The sequence below is a fragment of the Nelumbo lutea genome, chromosome 2, assembly GCF_056320005.1.
Source record: "Nelumbo lutea isolate HS-2025 chromosome 2, American lotus-T2T, whole genome shotgun sequence".
In the NCBI taxonomy this organism is placed as follows: domain Eukaryota; kingdom Viridiplantae; phylum Streptophyta; class Magnoliopsida; order Proteales; family Nelumbonaceae; genus Nelumbo; species Nelumbo lutea.
The window spans coordinates 94,701,185-94,726,940 of NC_142685.1; the positions used below are offsets into that span (position 1 = coordinate 94,701,185).

A 25,756-nucleotide genomic window follows, 5' to 3' on the forward strand; every position below is an offset into this window, starting at 1 on the left:
TCATTACCTCTGCACTTCTGCCAGTTTGGGTGTCATCACCTCTGCTGGGGCAGGCAACCACCACTGATCTCTTTGTCGGAGCCGTTTCTGTGACTGGAGGTGGCAGTGGCAGGTGGCCGTTGAAGTGCGGCTGTTAAGCGTCAGATCCTAAATTAGTCAGGTGCGCCACTTTAGGATATGGACTCCTTTGGTGTCAGGTATGGTCGTTCAGTTCGGTGGCCTGGAGACGAAGTGCTGGAGTGGTGTGCGAGGTGAAGTCTTGAGTTCGGATAGAGGTGTGGCCCGAACTGCCTTGGGGTGGGTCAGTTCGAGTTGTTGCCCTTTGCACTTCTCGTAAGGCTCGGGGTCAAAGGGGGAGTTCGGGCTCCTTTGGGGGAGCTCGGACTGCTAGTTCCTCCTCTCGGAGCTCACGCCTTGAGCGTACTACCGTGCTGAGCCGTTGCTTCTGTCATGTGTTGGTTGTCCCTTCTACGATTTTGTTAGGAAATTGGACCCGACAAAGTTAGTACAGGAGAGAGAGAGGCAGCTATAGCTGTCGAGGGGGAATAGGGTTTTTGGCCTCCGGCCCCAGTGTCAAGGGGTGTAGAGGGCATTATTCGATTCCATTCGTGCAAATGAATTGTTGTGCTTGTGTGGTCAATCAGACCAGTCCATGTCCTACAAAAGCCAAGAATCTAGGGCTGATAGTGCAAAATCCCCCAATAGCTATATTAGTTGGGTGGAATATATTTTTGAAAACCCTATGTACTACCGGATATTGTAGGATTCCAGTTTGCTGAGGCTTGTAGACTGTTATATGGGTCTCTCTGGGAGGAGGGAGGGTGTGAAGTACGTTGGTCGTTTGCTGGAGCATTGGTGTTGTCGTACCCATACATTCTTTGGCACTTTTAGGGAGTTTACTGTTATGGTTGAGGATGTAGCTGCTCCGTTGGCCTTACCGGTTGGGGGTGCCATATCTTCCCATCATCTTCAGCATATTAAGTCTATTCTTGTGGACTATAGGGAGTTGTGTGACAAGCTCCTCCACGAGATCGCAATGTTCAAAGCGCAAGAGGATCGGACAACATCGCGGGGGAAGATGTCTTTTGATCACTGGTTAGAATTCTGGTTCGAGTCTCACAGTGTGCAATGGTGAGGGGCATGGATAGTCAGTGCCATCTCATGGCCTTCATTTTGTACATTACTTCTCGTTTTCCTTTTCCTGGTCCACCCGATTACGGGTTGTGCACCTCCTTAGTGCCTCTTGCCATGCTTGCCGCGACTGACCATCAACTTCCTCTGGCCTCAATGTTTTTGGGTTATCTCTACGAGCAGCTGGATGACACTGTCCATCAGCTGGTGGACCCGAGCTGTAAGAGGCGTGTTAGTTATGTCTATGTGTCATTTCTCTGAATGTTCTTATGCGAGCATCTTGATCTCAGTGTCACTCCACGCCGCATTGCACACATCCGGGTTCCCATTGCCACTTTGCAAGGGAAAGAGGTCGAAGAAAAGGTTTTTGATGTTTGGAGAGGGAAGCGTTGGCTTCAGGCTGCTCGTCGCAAGAGCTTTAAGATGACCGAGATCAACATGAAGTTGGCTTCACTAGACGGCTTTGTATGAAGGGCGTATGCTCATCCTGTTCGCAATGCAATTTTGTTCTGCGTCGGCATACCTGTTCCCAGTGACGACGATCAAGAGTGCGCAGTAGACATTGATAATCCTGCTGCGGGGATCACGCGACTGGTTACGTGGCCTGGGGTAGTGGCTTACCTTGATCGCACGGGTGAAGCGTAATTGGCGGCCTACCGCCTGGACTGGGTAATGTGCCAATTTGGTTATGATGACCTGGGTGGCCAGTTTCTGCAATCTTGGGGAGAGGACGTCTTCTGGGTTCGGTGCTATGGTCGTGCTTTTCCGGGGTGTTCGCGTTTACCAGTGGCTTGGTTGTCGAGGGTGCAGGGTTGTAGGACCCTCCAATCTTCTTATCTTTGTGCATTTTTTGGGGGTTTCCGGGAGTTGGTCAGGAGGACCCCCCAACTCCGTTACTCTTTGGCTCCTCTAGAGGGTCATGCTACGAAACGGGGTGACATCCCATCCTCTACGGTGCTGGGGACGTCCGAGAAGATTGGGGCTAAACGCCAGAGGAGGTCCCTAGTTTTGGAGTTAGGGGAAAGCAGTCGTACTCCTATTGCGAAGAGGGCAAGGTCGGTGAGGGTGGCGCGCTCCTTCTCGCCTTCGACTACGACAACATCTATGGACATGACTGTGACTTCATCGCATGTGTGAGAAACCCGTGCTGCTAATGGTCAGGATTCTACAACGTCCTCCCCCCCATGAAGGAGACTGCACCAGTCGTAGAGCCAGTGAACTTACCGGTTGTGGTGCCCTCTCCCGTGAGTGCCATCGTCCAATTTTCGAGTGGGTGGATGAAGAGGAAGGCCCCCCCTTGCCCAAAGCCAGCTCCTATAGATAATTCGTCGGTATGTGACTCTTGCCATTACCTTCTGTTTACCTTTCGCGTTTGTGTTATCGCAGTGGAATTGAACTGGTACTGTTTGCTTTGTCGTTCTTGCAGTCTATGGAGAATGATGGGGTTCAGCTGGACACAGAGGTTCTAGTAGCTCCTTGTGAGCGGTCATCGGGGGTCCCAGTTAACTCCCCTGATAAGGTGAATTTGGTGAGTAACTTAGCGTCCATGTTTATTATTTTCATCATTTTTTGATTTGTTATGCTTGTTTCACATTGTGATGACTAACGGTTATACAGTCTTTTATTTTGAAGCGGGTGGACTCCGAGGAGGCTCAACCCAGCGTGGTTGTTTTGGGGGTCAGTAAGTTGGGTCAAGAGGTAAGCGTTATTTGTTCTTTGTTAACCGTTTTGCTACCTTGCCCATATCCAGAGTTGTTGTAACTAACCGCGTGTGTCTGACTTTATCGTGGGTACCTTTTGTTGCGTGTCCTTTCGGCGTGCCAAGCTCACCTTTCTTTAGATGCCTGGCTGAGGAATTAAGATCAATGCAGACCCCCAGTCCCGGTTCAAGAGTTGTGGGGGACGTTGGTGGTAGCAACGTCGCCCCTGATATTGTGCTTTAGGAGGCAGGTTAGGCGGATCGGGCGACTACTGCCACAGACACAATGGCTTATTGTGAAGAACCTTCTGTTGATGCCATTGTCGTGCCTGAAGCCCCCGCAGATGCAGGACTTAGGTCCTCGGTTAAACCTACGTCTCCCGTCGTGGAAGTTGGGGCCCCTGAAGGCATGGACAGTCAGTCTGGGGATACTTATGCGGAGCCTGGGATTATCTTTCTGTCGGAAGAGCTGACCTACAAGGAGGAATTAGCCCAAATCTTTTGAGAGTTGAGGGAGTATTGTGACAATCATACTATCCCTTCCCTAGGTTATCAGACACAAGATCCTGTGGAATTTCAGGGCTGCCGACAGGGTGAGAAGTACTCTATTTCCCGCTTAGTGGTTGGGTTTGCCTCGACGGTTGTACGACATGGGTGGCTCCCTCAGGCAAATTTTCATCCATTGGTCATCGGGCCTGCGTTGAACACCGTTGTCACAATGATGGAGCGTATAATGAACACGCCTGCTAAAGAACTCTCGTGGTCTATCTTTGCATGTTGGCTAGGGGTGTGCAAGACTTCTGCTGTGATGGGCTTTGATATGTTTGACATCGAGCGCAGGGTCGTGGTATTAGCGCATGCATTTTGGAAAGTTGGTGTAAATGTACCGCAGCAAGTACTATTCTAGTCAATGAAAGATGTGCGTCTCCCTCGAAAGGTGGTCGAGGCCAGTATTGCCAAAGTTGCGGGTAAACTAGAGGAACTCAAACTAAAACTCACTGACTACGAGGCGGAGTTAGAAGGCCTAAAGAGCTTTGAGGGGTGCAGCCAAATTTTGGAGTCTATTGTTGAGATAAGGCAATGTTAGGCTCGCTCCTAATTGTAGAACTTTTGTTGCAAAAAAAAAAGTGTTTTATGAAATGAAAAAAACCATTTTTTTTTGCTGAATTTGTCTTTCGATGTTTTTGTGGTCGTGTGTTTTAGTTACTTTGCCTCTATTCTTATTATGATTATTTGTATTCGAGCTCCCTATGGGGAGCTTTTCTTATGACTTGCCGGGGAGATACTTTATCGAAAATAAATTTCTGTCACATGTGAGAAATAGTCTAGGCTTTTTGTGGTGCCGTTTTCTTTTCAGAATCATGTAATCTGTAGGACTTTGTCAAAATCCATTTCAGTGCGGATGCCAAATGTTAGTCAGATTGTTCGAAGTTATGCATTTTGCGCGTTCTGTTGCAAAATAAGTACTTTGTAGAGATTAAAGGTGGTTGGGCATCGTTATGTCCGTAATCAATCACTAATTACGCGTAAATGAAAACGATACTGCACGTGTACTTTATCTAGGAGGCCTAGTTTGTGTCGCTGAGAGTTGCGAACGCTTACTAACGTTGGGAAATGTTTTGCAAATATTAGAACTGGCATAATAAACTTTATTGCAGCGCAAGCACTGTTACTCCATCGCATGAATACTTCTGCGGTGGGGTTTACCCCCCTTTAGATCATTGCATTTGGAGAAAGTGTCTATAGTTGTAGATTGGATAGGGGTCATATCTTTGTCGTCAAAGCCCCCCACCCCCAAGGGTTGACTGGGGTTACCAGGTGATATGAGTGCAAGTCTGGGGTTGCCTGGAACTGGCTAGGGAATGAGAGTACTTTGGGCTGCCAGGGCTTTGATTGTAACTGGGTTGTCAGGGCCTTCGCATGGAACATGCGACATTGTGGAATCAGCTAGGGAATGTGAGTGCCTAGGGCTGCCAAGGCTTTGACTGTGCCTAGGGTTACCATGGCCTTCTCATGGAGCATGCGGCATCGTGGAACCGGCCACAACGTCCTAGAACCAGCCAGGGAATGAGAGTGCTTGGGGCTGTCAGGGCTTTGACTGCGCCTGGGTTGCCAGGGCCTTTGCATGGAGCATGCAGCATCGTGGAACCGGCCACAACACCCTAGAATCGGCTAGGGAATGAGAGTGACTAGGGATGCTAAGACTTTGACTGTGCCTGGGGTTGTTAGGGCCTTCGCATGGAGAATGCGACATCGTGGAACCAGTTAGGGAATGGGAGTGCCTGGGGCTGCCAGGGTTTTGACTGCACCTAGGGTTGCTAGGGACTTCGTATGGAGCATGCGGCATCATGGAATCGGCCACGGCATCCTGGAACTGGCCAGGGAATGGCAATGCCTGGGGCTATCAAGGCTTCCCCAGGGTTGTCGGGAGTGAGTGCATGTAGACTTTATTGCAATCAGAAATGAAAGAAACTTTATCCTAATAAGAACCATATGAAAGGAAAGAAACTTTATCGCAAAATGTGCGAATTACATGCATTAGTAATAGAGTTCAATAAGGAAGCAGATATGATGAAACATTGCACATTTATTCATGGAATGGGTACATGTAGTAGTGAAATTACAAAAATACAGAATTACTCAAAGTAAGATTTCAACCAATAGCCATTGATTGTTTTGTCATCTTCTTCTGTGTCTATAGTTTTTAATACATAATAGCCCGAAGTATGGTTTTCTTTTATCAGATACAACCCCTCCCATGTTAGGGCGAATCTTCCTGTAGACTTGACCTATCTAACGTTGATCATTGTCTTTAGTACCTTATCTCCTTCTTTGAAGCTTCTCGGTCTCAGATGTCTGTTGAGGCTTGTGGCTAGGGCCTGTTTATACTTGGTTTGTTTTTGCAAGGCTATGTTTCTAACCTCATTAATTACCTCGAGCTTGTTTTCAAGTAACTAATCCATGTCCTCTGGTAGTACTACTTCCTGATTGTACACCAATGAGTAGGGCGTCGCCTTGTGTACTGTTTTTGATAGAGGTGCGATAAGCCCAAAGGTTTTCTGACAACTTTTCTGCCCAATCCTTTTGGTTGTCATCCACTTCTTTACTTAACATCCTCAGTAAAGTCTTGTTTGTGTCTTCTGCTTGTCCATTTCCTTGTGGGTAATATGTTGTTGATGTTCCTAATCTTGCACCTTATTGCCCTAGGAGGTTGTGGACTTCTTGGTTTTTGATGGATAGGTCGTTGTCTGTTAGTATCTGCATTGGGACTTTGAATCTATGGACTATGTTCTATCTTAGGAAATTGGATATGTTTTCCACGTAGATTAGTCGCAAGGGTATGGCCTCTGCCCATTTGGTGAAATAGTCTATAGCCATTATAATGAAGTAGTACCCTCTGGAAGGTAGGTGTATTTTGCCTATGAGGTCTACCCCCCAAGTGTGGAATAGCCAAGGTGTGAAGATAGGGTGGAGAATATTAGCAGGTTTGTTAATTCTTTCACTATGGATTTAGCACTTGTGGCATCTGCGTACGTGTCTTTGCGTATCCTCCATCATGGTTGGCCTGTAGAAACCTAAGTCTAGGATATGGTTGTGTGACACTAACTGTGCTTGATGGGCCATAGGTTCAAAGCTTTGGGCTGCCTCTAGTACCTTGTTGATCTCATCACCAGCCGAGCATCACAAAGGTTTTCATGTGTGTTACTTTCTATATAGCATTCCATCCTAGAGATAAAACTGCCTAGCCTTGGATGCTAACCTCCTCCTTAGTGTAGTGTCAATGGGTGATGTGTGGTCTTTCAGAAATTTTATATAAATCCTCCTTTAGTCCTCCTCACAAACCATAAGTTATACTCTGTCGTCCGCTTGTGGGATACATTTGTTGCATTTTCGCTGCACCTTGGTAGAGTCCCACTTTTCCCTAAGCATCTCTTTCGTACTCCGTCTAATTATTTGTGGTACAGTGCACCATTCATGAGCTGAAAGTTTGCGATCAACTTGATATCATGTGTTCCTATGGTCTGACTTTTCAACTTTTGAATTATTTCATACCTCCAATCGTCCGTTGTTGTTTCATGCTTCTCTTCTATCCAATCCCTCAGAGTGACAATTGAGTGTTTATCGACTGACTGGATGGTGATCTCTATTGGTTTCGTGCTAGCTTGTATCATGGACCCCAAGGAAGCTAGCACGTCAGTGAACTTATTTTTTACTCTATTTTGGTGTTTGAAATCTACATCCAGGTTGCGGACTAACCTTTGAATCAAGGCCCTATATGGTAGGATGGTCACCTCCTTTGCTTATGTACTTCCGTCAAGCTGCCCAATCACTATTTTAAAATCATCGATCACCTTTATCTTCTTTGCACTGGCTTCTATTACTTTGATTAGACCGAGGACCAAGGCCTCGTACTCGGCTACGTTGTGTGAACAAGGGAACTGGAGTTTGAAGGAGTAAGCTGACATTTGTTTACCAAGTGAGGTTAGGGTTAGCCCGACACCGGTCGAGGTGCCAATGCTACTCCCGTCGAAGGTCAGGACCCAAGGTTAGGACCCACCCATTTCTTTCGGCCACGACAATCATAGGTGTGTCTCCAAGTACTTCATCCGATAAGGGAAAATCACTACTTGAGGGGAAAGTGGCCAATAGATCTACTGTTGCTTGGCACCTAATGGACCTCAGTTGGATGTATTCTATTGTGTATTCATTGAGCTGCATCATCCACTTAACGAGTCTGCCGGAAAGTGGAGGTTTGTCCATGAAGAACTTGATTAGGTCACTCCGTGCGATGAACCTCACTTTTTGTCCTAGGATGTAGTGCCTAAATTTCTGTATAGCAAAGACTAGCACTAGACACTACTGTTCCATGTGGGAATAAATTTTCTCGGTTGGTTTGAGGGTTTTACTGGCATAGTATATTGGGAGTTCCACTCTATCGCCATCCTCCTACACCAGTAGGCATCCTATGGCCTCTGACCCTGTTGCAATATATATCCTAAATTCTCGCTCGTCCTTGGGTGATGACATTGTTGGGACCCTAGTGAGGGTTTCTTTCAGTTGTTCAAATGTCTGTTGATACTCCTAGGTCCATTCAAACTTGACACACTTCTTGACTAACTTCATAAGTGGCAACGCTGCATGCGCAAAGCTAGGGAGGAACCTCCTTAGGTATGAAACCTTTCCTAAGAAAGTTTTTAGTTGAGACACGTCGGATGGAGGTGGGAGATCTAGGATGGCTTTAACCTTACTCTCATCCACGTGTATACTTTTCTGCTCTACTCTATAGCCTAGTAACTTGCCTGACTGCACCCCAAATGAACATTTTAGCGGATTTAACCTTAGCTTGAATTCCTTAAATCGGGTGAAGACTTTCCTTAATACTTTGGAGTGACCCTCTTTCTTCTTTTCTTTAACAACTATGTCATCCACATAGCATTTGATTTCTTTGTGTATCATGTCATGGAAGATGCTAGTCATCATTCTCTGGTATGTTGATCTCACATTCTTCAGGTCGAAGGGCATCATCTTGTAGTAGAAATTCCCTATCAGTGTCCTAAAGGCTATGTGGGGTGCGTCTGCAGAATCCATAAGTATCTGGTTGTACCCACTATAGGTGTCTAGGAAGGAGAAGAGCTTGTGTTCCACAGTCGAGTCTATCACTACCTCCATATTGGGTAGAGGGAACTCATCTTTTGGGAAAGCCTTGTTTAGGTCCCTAAAGTTGACACAACATCTACGATAAGGTGGGGTTATATTTGGGTGATGTGCTATTGCTAAAGGGACTAGGTAGGGAAATACTAACATGAGTTGTCCGTTCTTCTTCTTTATTGGGACTATATTGGCTAGCCATTAAGGGTGTGCTATAGGTTTGATAAAACCCACTTTTAGGAGCCACTCTACTTCCTCTTTTATCTTCAGGGTTATTGCCGCTTGAAAATCCTTTGCATCTTTTTAATTGGCCGGAATTTGGGGTCTATGCACAGGGAGTGTCTAACGAGGTCTAGATCTAATCCCGGCATCTGGTCGTATGACCAGACGAACACATCCTGAAACTCTATGAGAGTACACAGGTTAGACTATTTTTCGAGTTCTAAGGTTTTTGTGATAAGGATGTAGTTCCATACCTTTTAGAAGTCAATGAGACTTTCTTTGTCTTTGGTTGCTAATTTGGCAGATATGTATAACCGTTTTTTCTCTTTTCCATCAACTGCTAAGTTGATTTCATCTAATGGTTCTTCTCTGTGTCAATGGAATCCATCATGCACCTAGGAGGCACTATGCTCACATTATTATTTGTCTCAAATTTTGGGGGTTTTGTGTCTGATAGGGTTGTGGTTAGATGTCATACCTTTGTGTCATTCTCAATGGCCGAATTATTGTTTAATGGTATTACCATAGTGACATCGATTTGCAATGCAGTGAAGTGGTGTTGGTTGAAACGTTACTTATAGTCTTCCATTAGATGATTATAGTGACTTTTTGGCAAATAAATATGTATTCTATTTGCCAACACATCAGTAATGGGTCATACATTAGGTGTGATCTTTTTGAAAAAGACCTTTACTATTGTTACAAGTTGCGATAGGGCTATATTTAGCAAACAAAATATATCATAATTTACAAAATCATACATTGGGAATGGCCTTCTTGGTTGCGGGTAGTTTGTTGTTCTCATGATCCTCGACGATGGTGTAATAGTCTTTTTCGTCATTCCCCGTCACTTGGATGCATCTGCTTCTTTTCTTTCATTCGGCGGTATCCGCAGGTTTGCTTTCTATGGGATGGGGCAGCTTTATCCCCTTAATATTGGCTATCCTCATCTCCCCTACGTCTACCAGATCTGTGAAGTACATGGTGTCCTGTAGGTGCATCTCTGACTTGTCGAAGGGGGCCCTAATGGCTAGGATCTTGGTTGATTGTCCCCAATGTCTGGCTTTGATGCATTGGTGATATGTCGATGGGACGAGGACCCAGTCATGTATCAGTGGGCATTCCAAGAGAGCATGGAAAGAAGTCCTCCCTGGGAATACCTGAAACTCCTACATGATGCTAAATGGGCCTAATGCTACCTGCAACTCAATAGATCCTTCCGTGATGGCCGCGTTCCCATTGAATTCTAGTGGCAGTCCTTTGATGTTTTCTTTTTGGACCTTTATCAATTCTAGCGTGTGGATGGAAATAAGGTTGACAGAGCTTCCTGGGTCAACCATCGATCTTCTCATTTCAAAGCCCCCTATTTTCACCTATGATGTATAGAGGTCTGTTGTGGTGGGGGTCAGCGGCCACCATGTCTTCTACTATGAATTCCACACTATTGTGGTTACAGTTGTAAGGTTGTAGCGGGTGCCTGAAGACTTCCGTCAGTGCTCTGATAGCCAGTTTCTGTGTTATTATGTTGGCCCCTTGCTTGGTGAAGAATTGTTGTAGCTCTTGACTGTGCTCTAGCTTTTCTATTAGAGCATTGGACTAGTACTAAACCGGTTGCTCCTACTACATTGATGCCGCCTCCTTGGGTATGGGTTGGGAGGGAGTTAGTTTCTACACATGTCGGGTCCTTTTTGACAAACTGGTCTAGATTTACCTTCTGTACAAATATCCTTCTCAAGGTAAAACAATCCATTAGGTCATGATGCAGCAACTGATGGAAGTTGCACCATCTCCCACCGTGCTTGTCTTTTTTTGGGTCCACTCCTACTACTGGTGGCAGTAGTTTGATGGCCCTGTCTTCAACTAACTTGTTCAATATCATTATCACCACCTCCCTTGTGCAAGGGAAGGGAGGAGGGACGTCCTTTTTCTTGAGGCATTGTCCCACTGGTAAGACCCTTGTTTAACTCCTCCACTATTTCTGGGCTTCTTGTTGACTGCATATGCCTCATTTCTATTGAATGGTGAGGTGTCCTTGACAGTTCACGCCGTCCTATTTGCGTACCTCCAGAGGTTGGCTAAAGGTCTCGACTTCAATGTTCTCGATGCTGATCTTGCAAGTGGGGCACATGCCTTGCATACACTACTCATCAAAACTTCTTTTCATGGTGTATTCTTCGAAGACAGAGTGTGTTTGTTTCTGGAACCTCATGACGTAAGCCAGAAGGTCCTCCCCTAGTCCTTGCTCTACGTTCCGCAAATCGGCCATTGTTAGTTTTCTTTCCAGGGTGAACCATTTTGATAGGAACTTCTTGGCTAGACACCCCATGAACCGATGCTCCCAGGGGTGACACTCACAAGCCATGTGTACATCGGGTCAGTCAATGGCTTTGAGAACTCGTGTACTTTGAGGTCCCCGTCAAGAGCGAAGGAACCAAGGGTGTCCTAAAACTTGCTGATGTACTCTTGCGGGCTGCCTCTCTATCTGTCATATTGTGGCTATTGTTGAGGAGGGGTGTATCCAAAAGGGTAGGGTTTGTACAGGATACGGTCAGAATAAGGCTTTTGCAAGATGGCCAAAACCTAGGCTCGATTGTGGCTTTCAACTACCAACCCCTAGACGTACTCCCTCGGCTCGTCTCGGCTCAGAGGGGCCTCTGTTATCGGGTCAGTGTAGGGAAAGGCAAGAGATTGGTGGGCGGGTTGGTGGCCTGTTTGGGTCGAGGGTTGGGTTGGCCCTGTTCGGCTGCTCGGGGATAGCGGAGGTTTGGCTAGTAGCATGGCAATTGGGGTTGGGTACGTTTGCAAGAGTGGTGGTGGGGGTTTGTTCGGCTTGGGTTGAATGATTGATTAAGATCTGTAGGGCGCTCCCCGTTTCCTCCTGCATCTGTTTGAGCCTTCTGAATTTGTTTTCAAAGAGTGTTTCGAACTCGTACACCTTGTTTGAAAGTATCTTGATGTCAGTTTGGATAGGCATTTTCATTTCAGGCTAGTTTTCCACCCTAAGATTGGTGTTCTCCGGGGCGTTGCTCTGCTCTTCGGGGATGGTGGGAAGGTTGATTCTTCTTGAGGACATTCTCTTTGATCAAAGGTCGAGCCAGAGATTCTATTGTAGGTAGGGTAAGGCTTGGATGGGAGCGTTCTCTCTAAAAGACAAAGAGAGGTCGGTGAATAGGGAGGTTGGCTCTTTTGGATGAGAGTATTAGGGGTGGGGAATAGTGTTGTTCATCATCTTCCTCAATGAGAATGAAAGATCCAGCAGAAGCGCAAACCCAATTTTCCTACATATATTTAGTGATTTCGCAATGTTTATGGGTTTATTCTCAAACGCCACTTTCCCTACCAGTAGGGGTGGATTTGAGCCGAGCTGAATAGTTAGCTATTTGAGGTTGGCTTGCAAAGATAGTATGAGGCTTGAGCTAGAGCTTAGTTCGAGCTAGAGACTTGAGCTTAAGATCAGCTCGACTCAAAAGCTCATAAGCTAGAACTCGGCTCGACTTGAGCTTGACTGTGAGTCAAATGCTTTATAAAAGTAAAAAAATTAATTTTTATTTGATATGAAAAAATTAATAATTATAATAATTTTAGGGAACATGTTCTTTCCATGATTAAACTATTAATTTATAACTTTGAGTTACACTCACTGCATGGCTCGAACCGAACTCGAGCCTTATTGAACAGTCTTAAGCTGAGCTCGAGCCTCATACTATTTAGCTCAGCTCGGCTCGAATCCACCCCTTATTTTTGCCTTCACATTATTTAGCCATAATTTTTTTTGTAAGTACTATGGTTTCTATTAAATATTCATTCAAAAGTATAGTACTATTAACCAAAAAACGCTAATGAGTTTTTGGCTCACATACAACATTACAGTTGTCCCCTTCCATCAACCCACATCTAAGAAACATGTACAATGCTTCCTGAATCATTAAAAAATATTAGAGAAAGTCAATATTTCATAATCAGACAAAACATGCATTTTCAGTTATTCAGCGAAAACTAATACCACATATTACGTACTGTAAATTATTTTAGTCATGAGGCCCGTCTATAACCTCAAGCAATCTTATCCCAAGACCTTCTTTAGCAGGTGTTCACCTGCTCTGAAACAAAACAGTGACACTTAAAGCTGCTGTCTTTCTTCGCCTTTAATAGACTCTCTACTTTGTCTGTAATGACAATCACCTTGCAGAAGGCACTTAACCATTAATTGATGAAGAAAGTGTCAAGTACATGCATTAAAAGTAATTGAAGAACTTTTACATTGTGCCTCAATGCTTCTGCTTTTCATGAATTCAATTGAAGCAATTGAAGATTTTCTGTCTTTAAGGAAAATAGTAGTGCTATCTGCAAAAGCAAGATGATAAAAAAAAAGCCCTAGAACCATAGAGAGTGCAGGAACTTGCACAACACCCAAAAATCCACTCCAGTGCGACCATTTAAATCTGAGAATCTATTTATTAAGAAACCATTGGAGGACCATGAATTGGAAGGACCCTTTGAATTATCATAAACATGGTCATATTGATCTCAACAGCTACAATAAAATTGTATTATATCTGCAGTTGCACCTAGTTACAGAATGATTTTAGGGAACTTGTTCTTGCCATGATTAAACTATTAATTTATAATTCTAAGTTACACTCACTGCACTGGCAATCCTTACTAATAGAGAAGATAATATCAAACTCATCAAATTTGATCATTTCCTGTTTTTTCTGTCTGACATGCACTTTTCTTGTTCCACTTCCACTGTAGCAGAAGAGTTTATGAATGATAATGACTTGTAGTAAGCTCTGCAATATTTGTTTCTGTTGCTCAGTATTTGTAAGCTAAGGGGCTGCAATTACTCATGTTCTGTATAGCATGGCTTAATTTTTCTGATGTTTTCTACTTAGAGTACTCTTTTACGTAAATCACTCCTTTGGCCTGAACTTGCTAAATAGAATTTGGTTTAGGGGGGGGGGGACCAGGAAGTGAAGGTGGAGAGATCTTTTCCAAGCTGCAAAAGTCCAATGACTGAATTCATCACAGAATAATAGGCTTCACCCTTGTGCTTGGAGAAATCCAGTTATACCATTCACCTGTACCATTTGAAGATGCTTTTGTAAAGTGAGAAATGAAACAGAGATAAATCCACACAAATTGCAGACTAAAGATGTATTAGCATGCCAAAACTACCCATTTAAGAGTTGTCCGAAATCATATAGCCATACATAAAAAAAAAGATATTGAGTTTCTATATTTTGCGTCGTTCGTTTATTATCTCAATCCATAAAGAATATTCAGGCAAAGATGGAAACGAGTTTCATCACCGAGATACCTGTCATAATGGTAAAACGTCTCAGTAGTAGTAAGATGGAAACCATTAAAACATTTTTACGCGCCAGATAGGGATCGAACCTACGACTTTCTGCTTAGGAAACAGACGCTCTATCCACTGAGCTACAGGCGCTTTGTCATTTAAAAGATGTATAAAGTCTAAGTCCTTCATGTATCATATTGGTTGATGCTAATGGACATTACAACTCTAGAACGTGTTTGGGAAGGCCTTAGATTTGATTGAGTTGCTTTTGTTTCACACCGTTTCGAAGAAGTTAATAAAACTAGCTTCACCAAGAAAACATCTTGGGTGAATAGAAGCATATCTGAGTTACTGTGGGTAGCAATGGCAGCTCAGAGCTGTAGATGTGAGGTCAGCAGCTGAATCTACAAGACAAACAACGTCAAATAGCCTTGAGGGATGACCCAGACAAGGGACTTCAATAGTCCAACGGTTAAATGAGTAGCGAGGTACGATATAAAAGAGAATAGTCAAGCAGAGGATCAAAGCTATAGAATGTAAACCAAATTGTGAGCGTACCTCGAGGCTTGGTTGTAGCATGCCTGGCATGTTCGGGTTGTTGCGTGTCGGGCTAGGGGTGCTTACGATTCAATTAATTGGATCATGAGGGTTTTTTTTTTTTTTTTTTAAATTAACCAGTTCAACCGGTTTTTTCATATCTCCAAATCGATACCACTGACCAGTTCAGTTCTTCAATATTTTGATTTTTTATATTTATAACATGTATTATAAATAAATATATAATGTATTATATTATAGAGACAATAAATATATATAATATATAATATACTATATATTATGAATAGATAATTATAAATATAATATATTATATACTATATATTATGAATAGATAATTATAATTAAATATATAATGTATTATACATGCTAAGGTCAGACATTTAGGTTGAGAGTGCGAAGTTGTCAAGCCGATCGCGTGCTCCAAGCTTGTAAGCCAAGTTGACGATGTGCTGCTAAGCAAGGTTGGAGATTGTTTGGCCCACATGAACTGATCTGTCGAGCGAGGTATGGCCACATATGCTATTGAGGTGTTAATAGAACGATTTCAGGGTACTACGTAGCAACTCGTGATTGAAGGTGTAGATCTTCTTTCATTAGTTGTCCCCACTTCTAAGCTCGAGGTAAACAACTTGAACGAAGGAAGGAAGTAATTTGGTTTTAGGCAGATTTGTCAAATGCTCTAGAGTCGAGTTTTCGTCAGGTCATGAATTCAAGACAGTTCAGCTCGTTAGTTTGGGAAAACTTGTTGATAATCCGAGCCTTTTTCCTATAAATAAAGGAGCCAGGGGGTCCACTTCACTTGTCATTTATGAGAGCTATACTGTAGAGGGTGGTCAGAGAGCTTAGAACGCGATAGGAGAGTCCAGTCAAGTTGGTTCGGCCCCTTAGCTTTCTTTGGTGAGTCGTCTTCATTTCTTCGTTATATCTGATTCTAGTTTTAGTTCCGAGGGAAAGGAGCAGGCTGATGCCCAAATTGGGGAGAGTTCCCCAGTCTAAGAGCGTTGATGTTCCTACAAAGGGGCTTCAAGTCGGCTAACTCCCACCGATCTCCATGGGATAATCAATGGTATTGAATCTTCAAGGTGCTTGATGTTATCTTGTCAGGCTTCAACCAGCGTCCTTGGGAGCATGATGAGAATGAGGTCTCTGTCTTTGAGCAAGTCTTGGTAGCCGGCCTTAGTTTCCCTTGCACCCATTTATCCCCGACGTCCTCAGCTACTATGACATAACCATAGGTCAGCTTGATACGCGCAAGTTACTTAACAAGAGGGAGAAAGATCTAGAATAAGGAGAAGAGAGAGAGAGAGAGAGAGAGAGTTTGTTTGTAGAAAAGCCAATGCCAATTGCATTCATTAATATAGCCTTATTGTGCTACAAACTAGGAGTAGAAATAGGAGCTACTACCCCTTAATCTTAGGAGCTTATCAACAAAAAACATAATGCACTTATCTAGGAACAGAATTGAAGACTTATCTATTCTAACAGAATTAAAACTAAATGGCTAAGGGCTTATCCACAACTAAGAGCTAACATGACCGGGTCTTCTGCTACTATCCACTTTGACTAGGTATTCAGCTGCTGTGCGTCTAGTGCATGCATGCACATGATGCACATGCACGTATCATTTCCTCCCCTCCTGAAGGATCCTTGTCCGCAAGGAAGTCGGGATAAGATTTTCTAAAGTGCCATTCATTCTCCCAGGTTGCATCCTCGGCCGACGCCCCAATCCATTTGACCAAGACTTCGGATTTTGGGCGGTATTTGCCCTTGTGAATAATACGATGATCCAGGATTGCTTCCAGTTGGGGTAGGATGGTTGAAGTATCCGAGATTGGAGGAAGCTGAGTGGAAGTAGGGGTGATGGGTCCCAAGTGCTTCCGCAGCAAAGTGACATGAAACACATTGTGGATTTGAGAGTCGGGGGCAAGGCTAAGCGATAGGCTACTGGACCAATCTTCTCAATGATTGGGTATGGCCCAAAATAACGTGGGGCGAGCTTCATGGAACGCTGAAATGCCACCGATGTCTGCCTGTAAGGCTGTAGCTTCACATACATGAAGTTACCTGCTACGAACAAGACTTCTCGTCAGTGCTGGTCCGCTTGACATTTCATCCGGTTCCGAGCTACCTGGAGGATATGTTGTAGCTCACGTAGGATGATGTCCCGGTCACGCAAGTATTCATCAACTGTCCCTACTTGAGCAGTACCCAGTACATAGGTCAGGAGACTAGGGGGTGGGATCCCGTATACTGCTTCGAAGGGTGTCATTTTGGTGGAAGAGTGAGTGGAGGTGTTGTTGTTGTATTCTACCCAAGGAACCCACTCTAACCATTTTCACGGTTGGTCACCTGCAAAGCACCGTAGATATTGCTCCAACGTCTGGTTAACAACTTCGGTTTGCTCGTCGATTTGGGGGTGGTAACTTGAGCTCGTACACAATTTCGTCCCATGCATTTGAAAAAGTGTTTGTCAGAATGAGTTGATGAATACCTTGTCACAATCGCTAACAATGGATGTTGGTACTCCGTGTAGGCGGACAACGTTGGCAACAAATGCCTTCGCGACTGTGGTGGCAGTGAATGGGTGTTTTAATGGAATGAAGTGGACATATTTTGTCAACCAATCCACAATTACCATGATAACCGTGTACCCATTGGAGGGAGGCAATCCTTCGATAAAGTCCATGGAGATGCCTATCTACATTTGAGTAGGAATTGGTAATGACTGAAGCAATCCCGTCGGTCTCATGCAATTTGTTTTGAAGCGCTGACATATGTCACATTGCTGCAAGAACTCCTTCACCGTCCGATGCATGTGGGGCCAAAAGAAGTTGTGCTTGATGCGAGAGAGGGTCTTATGAAACCCAAAGTGTCCCCCTACAGGGGATGAGTGGCAGTCCGCCACCACCTTTGAAATCAAGGTGGAGGCGGGGCTCAAATAAATCTTGTCCCCCTTGAACCATACCCCATCCCGTTGAAGCAACTTGTGCGAGGATCGCTTCTTCATCAACTCCCCATAAAAGGTGTCTTGTTTGACCTCTTCCTGTAGCGTCAGCCACCAGTCTGCGTGTGGTATAGAGATGGAAAGAAACTGAAATTCAGCCATATGTGACAAGGAATCCACACCTTGGTTCTCAGCCCCTTTTTTATACTCGATCTCATAGTCGTAGCCCAGTATCTTTGGCAGCCACCGCGTTTGTGCTGGTGTGGTTATCCTCTGCTCGAGTAAATATTTAACACATTTTTTGGTCGGTGCGGACTGTGAATGGTTTCCCAAGAAGATATGGGTGTCATTTCTTAACAGCTTTAACAATAGCTAACATCTCCTTCTCATAAGTGGATAATGCCAAGGCTGAACCTTTCAATGCTTCACTGAAGTAGGCCATCGGTCGGTTTTACTGGATGAGGATGGCGCCAATCCCGGTTCCACTCGCATCGCATCCAATCACAAACCATTGGGAGAAATCTGGCAGACGTAGGATTGGCGGTGAAGTGAGTGCCTTCTTCAACTGCTGAAAAGCCAGCTCTGCTGCCTCATTCCATTGGAATCCCCCTTTGGTCAACAGTTGGGTTAAGGGAGCTGCAATGCTTCCAAAGTCGTGGATGAACTTCTAGTAGTATCCTGCTAACCCAAGGAAGCCACGGACCCCCTTTGCTGATGTCAATGTAGGCCATGCGAGAACAGCTTGTATTTTGGTTGGATCAACGGACATGCCTTGTTCTGAAATCACATGGCCCAAGTACTCGACCTGCGAAACACCAAATTGACATTTTGACATTTTTACAAATAATTTGTTAGAGGATAATATAGTTAGAACAACTCTCAAATGAGATAGGTGGTTTTCCCATGATTTAGAATAAACCAGAATGTCGTCGAAGAAGACCAAAATAAATTTCCGGAGGTATGGTCGGAAGAGGTCGTTCATGAGGCTTTGAAAAGTTGCAGGTGCATTCGTCAAGCCGAACGGCATCACTAAGAACTCGTAATGCCCTTCATGTATTCAAAAAGCCGTTTTAGGGACATCTTCTTCTTACACTCGAATCTGATGATATCCTGACCGTAGATCTAGTTTGGAGTAAAATTTGGTGCTGTAGAGCTCATCTAATAATTCATCAATCACGGGGATGGGATACTTGTTTTTAATAGTGATTTCGTTTAGTGCTCGGTAATCCACACAAAACCGCCAAGCGACATCAGCCTTCTTCACTAGCAAAACCGGCGATGAGAATGGGTTATTGCTTGGTCTTATCAGCCCTGTCTACAAAAGCTCCTTCACCATCTTCTCTATTTCGGTCTTTTGGTAATATGGGTATCGATATGGCCTCACACTAACCGGTCCTCTGTCGGGAAGCAGTGCAATCCGGTGGTCATGTGGTCGTTTAGGAGGTAGGCTTGCGGGCGGCTCAAACACATGGGAAAATTCGGTGAGAAGTTGGTCCATCTTGGGTGAAAGAAAACCTGGTTGGCAACTGCTATGTGAAGGAACTATTTGAAAAAAAAAATCCCGTACCTTGTAACCCATTGCATTCCTTGTTGGTTAAGGCTTCGATGTTGGCTCGTCCCAATCCTTGGAAGGTGCAAGAGAAAGTCCCTCCTTTTTGAACGTCAAGGTTAATTGTTTGTAACCCATCTCGACGGGTCCAAGCGTCTCTAGCCATTGTACTCCCAACACCAACTGGCATGCTGCGACAGGAAGAACATAATAGTCAGCGGTAACGGGGTGTCCTTGAATGGCGAGGTTGAGAGCTTGGCACTACTCCATGCACTCGATCTTTTCACGGTTGGCCACCATAACTTGAAATTTCTTGTCTCGGTTCACTAGCAACCCAAACTTGGAGACGATGGCTTGGTCAATGAAGTTGTGGGTGCTGCCGCCGTTAGTTAATACTGTCACGTTCTTGTTTTTCAGTTTCCCAAGAACATGTATGGTTTGCGGGTGCTTAGCTCCTGCAATAGCATGGAAGGAGATTTCAGGGATGGCTTCTTGGTTTTCTTCCTTTGATTCGGCAGTCTCCACATCCGCCGGTTCTGGATCCTCAATCATGAACAGTTGTGGATGTGCACAACGGTGGCCGGGGGTGAACTTCTCATCACAGTAGTAACACAACCCCTTCTCACGATGTTCTCACGCCTCCTGGTTGGTGAGTCGCCGGAATGTTGGGGAAGGAGCATAGGAAACCTGGTTCGAGCGCGAGCTTGGTGGAGGCCCAAGTACACCGGCCATGGGGTTGGGTGAGCCCTTCTGGGTTGTCATGGCTGATGGGGATCGAACCGGCTGGCTAGCTCTTAGCTGTAAGTGATTTCGTTCCTCAATTAACCAGGCCACTCCAATCGCCTCTGTCAAGGTTCGAGGCTGCTTGATCTTCACATCTAAACGGACATCATCATGAAGTCCTACAATGAGACAGCCAATGAGAAAGCTCTCAGGTAAGCCGTCAACTAGGTGAGAGAGCCTCTCGAAGGCTTCTTGATAAGCCGTCATAGTGGTGGTTTGCTTCAGGCGGGTTAACGCTTCCAATGGGTCCTCGTAGTCGGTGGGGCCGAACCATTGTAACACCGCTTTGGAGAGTTCTTCCCATGTGAACGGTCCACGATGCTTGGTCAACCACCTGTGCCACTGTAAGGCGATGCCTTCCAAATGGAAGGAAGCTAGCTACACTTGTTGGTCCGGAATAATATTGTGAAATTCAAAATACTGCTCCGCCTTGTAAATCCAACCGCTCGAATCATCCCCATTAAATTTTGGGAATGACAGCTTGACGTGTTGATTAGGGTGGTCATGGGTGGAGCTTGAACGGGAAGTATGGGGGTGTGAGGATTCTTCATGGGCGAAGGGGTTGGTCTCGGGAGTGGTATTGGGAGTGGTTCGTGAGGCTCGAAGGGCTTGGAGTTCAGTTAACAGTGCTTGTAAGACAGTGTTCACTTGGTCGAAGCTCGACTCATGTTGTGCTAAGGTTTCATTGACTTCATTGCGGAACTCAGTGTTAGTCTTTCCACGGGTGTCCATGGCCGAATCGGCTCTGATACCAATGATACGCTCAAGTTATCTAACAAGAGGGAGAAGGATCTAGAATAAGGAGAAGAGAGAGAGAGAGAGAGAGAGAGAGAGAGAGAAAGAGAGAAAGAGAGAGAGAGTTTGTTTGTAGAAAAACCAATGCCAATTCCATTCATTCACGCTATATTTATAGCCTTATTGTGCTACAAACTGGGAGTAGAAATAGGAACTACTGCCCCTTAATCTTAGGAGCTTATCAACAAAAAACAGAATGCAACTCCCAAATTAATGTTTTTCGGGTGGCCTAGGTGCACCCAACCACTATGGATCCACCAATGATCATTGTATTCACATCGGCAAGTACTTCCTACTTAATCTCCTTCTCCTACTCCTTTCGTTGTTTGGCAAGTCAAGTATCTTTTTTGATGAATTGCTTTTAATAGCCACATTGAATCAGCTCCTCAATCTCCTTCTCCAACTCCTAGTGGTACTTTGTATCATGCTTGTTGGCCCGGTGAAAGTTATAGTGCTGATCCTGGTTCCTTCTTGTTGGGTTACCTCATTCTTGGGGGCCACTTCTGGTAGTTTGCTTGTTTGACCGGCATCATTATCTCCCCCTCTTGACATTCAGTAGTGTGTAAGTCCGATACCTCATGGGGGATTCCGGTAGCACTTGGCTGGTGACCAAGATCGTCTCGATGATCCTCCTTCACTTAAGCTTTGCTTTCCACTACTTGCACCTCTTTCCTCATCCTTGTCCTTTCTCTTCTATCTTATCCCTTGGTTTCCTCACACACGGATTGCCTCTTTGGCGTTCATGTATTTCTCATTTTTGGGGGCGGGGGGGGCGGCGCGGGCTTAGCTAGGGAGAACTATAGGTGGTTGTCTTTAACTTCGTGTATGGTTGTTGCTATGGCTACCATTGGATTGAGGTCACGGACCTGAAGGGCCTTCGAGTTTAACGTTTAGACGTACTACTGGAAAGTCTCTTTAGGTCGTTGCTAGATGTTCATTAGGCTAGCAACGGTCTTTGGATGTTGGTGGCTGGTCGCAAAGTGCATCATGAACTGCTCAGAGAACTGCTCTAATGAAGCCCGTTGCAAGTCTTAAGTATCACATCCAAGTTGTTTGCCAAAATGTGGATGGGAAGGCCAGGCATAGACTTACCTTTGAGGCCCTGTGTAGCAGCATTAGTGCTTGAAAGCTTTCAACGTGGCCCAAAGGGTTGTTGGTCTAGTCATAAGCTTCCAAGGTCAGTGTATTGAAATCTTTAGGGCATGGTTCTGAGAGTATATTGGGTACAAAAGGCAACGTCCTTGTGAGCTTTGAGGCACTTGAGGTGTCTGGCCGACTAGATTCATGACCTTTGGATGAACTAGTGAGATGATCTTCCCTGGGCCAAGTCGGCTCTTCACTGGTTCGCGTCGGGGTTGTCTCCTGTAGGAAGAAGTTGCTTTGCTTCTCTCTCTCTCAGGGATATAAGTGTGGTTCCATTGCTTTGATGTGCATGTCCAGGCGATATCATCATGGCTATTGCACGGTACTGGTGGCAGTATAGGAACTTCTGGTGGCACAAGCTGTCGGTTGTCTTGGTTCTATAGTGGATGTTGCTCCCTTAACCGCCTTGGGTTGCTCTTGGGGCGTCTGATATCTAGTTGTGGCTCCACAATCTTCCCAAGTTCGTAGATGGATGTCAATACTCCTAACTAGGCGTACCAAGTCCTCGAACTGTTTGCTGGTTACTCCCATTGTTGTCACGGAGGGTTTGAAGTTTTAGGGCTGTTCCCTAGAGGAGACATTGTGGAAAGTGTAAGAAAGAGAGCGGGAATGCTTATTTTGTATGGTGTTTTGCACAGACAACACCAATTGATTATATCAGAATGCATTGAGTCCCTATTGGCATTGGCAACTCAGAATTCGTTTGGGCTCTTGAACCAATCGATTGAGGAGCATTCAAGAGGGGTCCGACCACATATTCTGCTGAGGTGTCATAGAATGGTTTTGAGATATCACATGGCAGCTCATGATTGAAAGCGTAGATCATCCCTCATCAGAATTGAACCTTCTAGCTGGATTGATTATTTTGGTCTTAGTTCTACGGTTTTGTCCTAATTAATAATTGATTGGGAATAGTTCTTGTTGTTCTAAAGCAAGATTTTAGAAATGTCATTAACCCGAATGGTTGAACCATTTGACCTACTTTTGTTATCATTCAGCCCAATATCAAGAAAAAAAGAAAAGGTCAATTTGGTAAGTGATCCACTGGCTTGAACAGACGTTGGACCGTTAAAACATTTGAATAGCAGTTCTATGGTTTACACAAACTTCTACTTATTTTTTTGAAGACACATGAGAGGCGTTAACCTAATAACGTTTGGCTCTTTTATCTAAAAAATATAAGCTTTAACTCATTGTAACCCATTGTATATAAATTGGAACACATGCAATATGGGGACGAGGGTTGTGTTACTTAACATTTGACCTCATGGGTTGATTCGTTCGACCTATACAATTGAATCGCTGACCTCAAAATTAGAAGAAAAAGTTGTTCTGTTTCTGGATCAATTTTTTAAAACATTGTTTCAAAAAGTAAATTAAATAAAACCCCTAATAGAATTTTTATCATTCTTATTCCCAAATCAAACAATCCTAAAACAATTAATAGCTTTAAGCCCATTAATCTATGCAATGCAATTTATAAAATCATCTTGAAAATTTTAGTTAGTAGAATCAAGCCATTCTTGGATGATATTGTTTTTCCTTATTAATGTGCCTTCAATCCTAATAAACAACCTAATGATAATATTTTTATTGCCTATAAGATGTTGCATTCAATGAGGAGAAAGAAGGGGAAATCTGGTTTTATGGCTTGCAAGATTGACATGGAAAAGCTTATGAATACCTTGAATGGAATTATATTCATCAAGTCTTGTTTAAATTTGGGTTTTATAGACAATGGGTCAAATGGGTTATGAAATGCATTACAACAGTTTCCTTTCAAATCCTTATTAATGGAACACTAACTCGGGAAATTGCAAGGTCTAGAGGTATCAAGCAAGGAGATCCCCTCCCTTCCTGTATTTTCATTTTAAGTGATGAAGCTTTGTCAAGGAAGTTGGAAAGAATGTCCAAGAGTACTAAAAAACTTTTGGGTAAATTTTTAAATTACCCTTACAGTTTAGTGAATTGATTAAGTGTACCTTATTATTTAAAAATTGATTAATGCTATTCCTATTGTTTCTGACAATTGATTAATATTTCCTTTACCGTTAACACTCCCTTAATTTCCCGTTAACAAAAAGGTAAAAGACTATTTTACCCTTTATATCTGTTTCTCTCTCAACCCTTATTTCTCTCTCTTTTTCCCATCAGCCTCTCGGCCTCTCCCCTTTTTCCCATCGTTTGTTGCGTTCACAAATAGAGTAACAGAATACACAGGAAATCCGTTGCTGCTTTGCTGTGTGTTTTGGTCGGACCAAGCGACGAAGAGCAGTGGCGGATCTGTCGGCTTTTGGAGAGGTTCAGCAAGATGAACAGGGGAGATCTGCTACTGCTCGATCTGCAGCTTGATTTGGCCAAAACGCACAGGAAAAAAAAAAGAGAAGGGCAGATCCGCCGCTATTCTCCGTCGGTGGTTGCTATTGTTGCCGGTGTTTTTAGTGAGCATGTTGCCGCAATCTCCATTTCTACAAAAGAAGAAGAAAGGGCATTTCTCGATCTGCCGTCGTCGTCATCGCCGTCCTTGTCACCATCACGACTACTACTGAAGAATTTGTTCGAGCTAATACCTTCGTTGCCATTTAACCCATCTCCCATTACTGCTATGAGTGCTCTTTGAGTGGCAGGTCCATCTCGCACGCGAACTTTGAGTGCTCTTTTAATGCATCCAAGTCCTAAACTCGCCAGTCAACAACACCACCCAATAAAAACCAGAGACCAAAGGCGAAGCCCTGAATATTATCTTCTTCATTTCTGTATAATGTACAGAGACCAGAGATGAAGCCTCATTGGATGCATCCAACTGATAGCGGTGGTGTGAGTCGGTTTCGCACCAGGTCCTCTCTCTCTCTCTTTCTTTTTCTTCCCCTTCGTTCTCTCTCCCTCTCTCCCCTATTTTATTATCGTCGACTATGAATTTCGAAGAACTTCCCTTTCATTCTCGTCTTACTCTCCTATATCCCTCTATTCTCCATCGCCGATGGGGAAGCAGCTTTGCCGATTGAAAAATTTGAGGGGCTCAGCCCGCACAGCCCTGTTTCTGTCACTTCCGGCATAATGATCATGTCTCTATCGTTTCTAGAACGGAGAGCATGGCTTTGGAGAACTCGTCGGTTTCGCTAGAGTTTCTCACTTTCTGGATGTTGTCTTCTCCAGCTCTCTTCTCTGTTGCTCCTGTTCTCGTTCTCGCCGATCTTTGGCACCATTATCCACCTTAGGAACTCCTCCAACTTTAGCTCCGACAGGTGAATTGGGTCACAGAAGATCAGTTCGTTGAATGTTTGTTGATCCATTGCGTTCGATGGATGGAGAGAGATGATAGAAGTTAGAAGGAAAAACCAAAAAAGCAAAAAAGCAATGAATTGTCTGTTCGCCCTTTGCAGGAAGGAGAACAGGGCATGTTTGACTGTTCGCTCTTGGACAACAGTGGTGGGTGGGGGTTTTTGGATAACAGTGGGGTTTATCGGTGGTGGCCAGGGATTTTGGAGAACAGGGCATTTTCAGAATTTTTGAAAAAAAATATTGGTCATGGAATGTAATATGTGAGTGTGTGTGAGAGAAAGTCAACTCTAGGGCAAGTTTTAGTCAATTATCAAAAAACTTAGATAATACTTAAATGGTAAGGATAGAGTTGGTCAATTAGTTAAAAAATTTAAAAAATTTACCCAGAACTGTTTGGGTGTGAACTTTTGAGAAAGGACCCTTCAATTCCAATTCTTTAATTCATGGATAATTGCATTGTATTATAAAAACTTCAATTAATGCTTGCCTTGAGATTAAAAACATTTTGGATCAATTTGCCAAGGCTTCTAGACAATGCCCAAACTTTACTAAATCAATTACACATTTTTCAAAGATATCAGGCTTAAAAGGGTCGTGGCTAAAATTCTAAACATTCCTTTAGAAAGAAAATGCAAGACTTATTTGGGTGCTCCTTCTATTGAGGGTAGAGTAAATAAGGATATGTTTAAATTTAGTAGA

The 25,756-nt window shown here is 44.0% G+C and overlaps 1 long non-coding RNA gene and 1 other non-coding gene across 2 annotated transcripts; one reads left to right on the forward strand and one right to left on the reverse strand.

The window, feature by feature from the left end:
- Positions 1–1,992: 1,992 nt before the first annotated feature.
- Positions 1,993–3,997, forward strand: LOC148872138 (uncharacterized). The gene is made up of 4 exons (XR_016108066.1): positions 1,993–2,462; positions 2,558–2,659; positions 2,764–2,829; positions 2,957–3,997. It is a non-coding gene; the product is annotated as an uncharacterized LOC148872138 (long non-coding RNA).
- Positions 3,998–14,080: 10,083 nt separating this feature from the next.
- On the reverse strand, positions 14,081–14,153 carry TRNAR-CCU (transfer RNA arginine (anticodon CCU)). Its single transcript has one exon. It is a non-coding gene; the product is annotated as a tRNA-Arg (tRNA).
- Positions 14,154–25,756: the final 11,603 nt, after the last annotated feature.